Below are 3,831 nucleotides of genomic sequence, written 5' to 3' on the forward strand. Positions count from 1 at the left end.
GCATAATGAGATAGCAACATATTGAGACACGATCTCCTAAAGAAAAAAAAAAGCAATTTAATTTTATATCTATTAAGAGTCTGTTATAGTAATAAAACTTTAATTCTAGAAATATATTCAGAATCAAGGTAAGAAGCATATGGAAAACAAATTGTCAACAATGATGGATTGTGTCCAAATTCACATTTTACTTTCTCAAGTAGTTTCCCCATGATTTACACTCATGCATTTTCCCAGAAGTACTTGCTGTTCTCTGCATTGAAATAACAACTTAGCTACCTCTTAAGATCTCTAAAAATGTCCTTGAGGATGTAAAGGGTACAATTAGAGGAATAGGCCATCTATTGCTGCTGACTGGGGTTAAGTCAAAATTAGCACTCATCTTAATCTACCTTCTCCAATTTGTTTCCAAACCTTCGGAGATTTCAAAAAGAAACCAAGTGTTTTTAGATTATCCAGAGAATGCAGTCTCTGTCACTTTTTTAAAGTGTGACTTTTAAAAAGAGAGATATTAAAGAGTTTTAGATTCCAATTAAATTTGCCATTTATTAAATTTGTCACCATTTCTTAATAAACATAGATAAGAATCTCATAGATGAGGAATCATAGAAGTATAAATAAGTCTCTGAAAAGATGCAAAATCCCACTGAAAATTAAGGAAGTGCATGCTACTCTAATAACAAGGAATTATTTTGCCCTTCTCAGATTGGCAAAGATTTAAAAGATTGATAAATATTGGCCAGGCTCGGTGGCTCAGCATATAATTGCAGCACTTCGGGAGGCCGAGGCCAGGGGATTGCTTGAGATCTTGGGATCGAGATCTACCTGGGCAACTTGTCAAGACCTCATTTCTACAATTAAAAAAAAAAATTAGCTGGCATGATATTGTGTGCCTGTAGTTCCAGCTACTTGGAAGGCTGAGGTGGAAGGATCGCAGGAGCCCACCCAGTAGGTCGATGCTGGAGTGGCCATGAATATGTTTGGAATAAGCACTCTCACTTTACCAGTGACGGGAAAATAAAAAGATATTATCATTTTAGATGGTAATTTGCAATGTTGATTAGATGGAGGGAAACCCCCCAAAATCAGAATTTATTTATAAAAAATTGTGCACTTATTCTTACATGTTGAAACATCAGTCACCTTCAAAGTACTCTCCATTTGATACTATACATCTATCGAGACACTTTTTCCACTACTCAGGACTGGTTTTGAACCTGTCAATTTTGATGCCTTTTAGTGCTTCTGCCGTTTTTTGTTTCACCTCTTCCACATGGGCAAAACGTTTCCCTTTGAGAACTTTTTTCATATGGTGAGACCAAAAAACAGTTGCTCGGGGAGAGACGGGGTGGATAGGGAGGGTGGAGCATGTGGGTCATGCTGTTTTGGGTCAAAACTCCTGAACGCAGCAGCAGTGTGGGGCAGGTGTGATTGTGAATTACCCATCATGAAATAGGCAAACATTTGAAAGAATCTCCCCCCAAAATTCACTGAAGCTGAATGCAGCCTCTCACAACAACACCAGCTGGTGAACTGATACTGATGGGGCCCCAGAACACTTACCTTGGAGGGAAGCCAGGACTACAATGGGCTTGCCCTCCAAAAAATAATTCTGAGACTTTTTTTGAGTCCCCCCCATAATCTTTTTTTTTTTTTTTTGAGTTGGAGTCTCACTCTGTCGCCCAGACTGCCGCTTCCGGCCACCGCAGCCTCGACCTGCTGGGCTCCGGCGATCCTTCCACCTCAGCCTTCCGAGTAGCCAGAATTACAGGCATGTGCTACCATGCCCGGCTGATTTTTTGATTTTATTGTAGAGATGAGGTCTCGCTGCCCAGGCGGGTCTCGAACCCGCGGGCTCAGGCAATCCACTCACCCCAGCCTCCCGAAGGCGCAGGATTACAGGCTGAGCCACCAAGCGCAGCCCCTCATAACCTGAAATATGCACACCCTTTGACTCAGCGATTCTATTTCAAATAATCAGTTTTAGAGAAGTACTTTTTTTTTTTTTTGAGTTGGACTCTCACTTTGTCATCAAGCTGGAGTGAAGTGGTATGCTCAGGGCCACCGCAGCCTCGACCTGCTGGACCCAGGTGATCCTTCTGCCTCAGCCTTCCAAGCAGTTGGAACTACAGGCACATACCACCAAGCCCGGCTAATTTTTTGATTTATTGTAGAGATGAGGTCTTACCAAGTCATCCAGGCTGGTCTCAAACCCATGGACTCAGGCAATCCTCTTGCCTCTGCCTCCCAAAGTGCTGGGATTATAGGCTTATTGAGCCATCGCGCCCAGCCTTAGAGAAGTATTTTCATAAGCGTGTGAGGATACAAGCACAAGAATAGTCCCTGAAAGCTGATTCATAATGATGAACATTGAAAATAGCTTTATTACTCATTAATGGGGCAACAGAGTACCATGCAGTATTCCAAGATTGCTCATTGAGAGAAAAAAAACCAGTGGCTTCAACAGTTAGTAGTGAATGAATAATACAATGGCATTTCTGTAAAATTAGCATTTATGTGATCTTATATAATGAGTACATGATAGGTCCTCATTAAATATTTAGGTTATGTTAGCACTAATTAGCATATAAGTTAAAATGTGCATTTAAAATCTAGATGTTTGGACCGGGTACGGTTGCTCATGCCTGTAATCCCAGCACATTGGGAGGCAGAGGCGAGAGGAGTACTTGAGTCCAGGAATTCAAGACCAGCCTATGCAACATATCGAGACCTCATCTTTACAAAAAATTTTAAAAAGCGACTGGACGTGGTGGAGTTTTCCTGTAATCCCAGCTACTTGGGAGGGGGAAGCAGAAGGATCACCTGAGCCCAGAAGGTCAAGGCTGCAGTGAGCCATGATTGTGCCACTGCACTCCAGCCTGGGCAACAGAGTGAGACCCTGACTCGGAAGAAAGAGAGAGAGAAAGGAGAAAGAGGAGAGAGGAGGAGAGAAAGAAAGAGAGAAATAAGAAAGAAAGGAAGGAAAGATTATGCATTTTATAATCCATATGATTATATTTGCACTTTTTAAAAAAGATTAATGAAGCCAGGCACAGTGGCTCATACTTGTAATTCCAGCACTTTGGGAGGTGGAGGCGAGAGGATTGCCGGAGCCAACGGGTTCAAGAACAGCCTTGGCAACTTGGTCAGACCTCATCTCTACAATAAATCAAAAATTAGCCAGGCACAGTGGCTCATACTTGTAATTCCAGCACTTTGGGGGGGGGAGGCGAGAGGATTGCCGGAGCCAATGGGTTCGAGAACAGCCTTGGCAACTTGGTCAGACCTCATCTCTACAATAGATCAAAAATTAGCCGGGTGTGGTAGCGTATACTTGTAGTTCCAGCTACTTGGAAGGCTGAGGCAGAAGGATTGCCTGAGCCCAGCATGTCAAGGCTGCGGTGAGCCGTGATTGTGCCACTGCACAAAATTAATATTAGCAGCCGGGCTCGGTGGCTCAGCCTGTAATCCCATCAATTGGGAGGCCAAGGCGAGTGGATTGCCTGAGTCCATGGGTTTGAGACCAGCCTGGATGACTTGGTAAGACCTCATCTCTACAATAAAATCAAATCAGTCAGACGTGGTAGCGCGCACCTGTAGTTCCAACTACTTGGAAGGCTGAGGCGAAGGGATCACCGGTGCCCAGCAGGCGAGGCTGCGGTGGCTGGGAGCGGCCACTGCACTCCAGTCTGGGCGACAGAGTGAGACTCCAACTCAAAAAATAAAATAAAATAAAAAATAAGCTGGGCTCGGTGGCTCAGCCTGTAATCCCGCACCTTTGGGAGGCTGTTTGAGTGGATTGCCTGAGCCAGCGGGTTCGAGACCCGCCTG

This window comes from Carlito syrichta, unplaced genomic scaffold (assembly GCF_000164805.1).
Source record: "Carlito syrichta isolate Samal-C Ts95f unplaced genomic scaffold, Tarsius_syrichta-2.0.1 Scaffold135588, whole genome shotgun sequence".
In the NCBI taxonomy this organism is placed as follows: domain Eukaryota; kingdom Metazoa; phylum Chordata; class Mammalia; order Primates; family Tarsiidae; genus Carlito; species Carlito syrichta.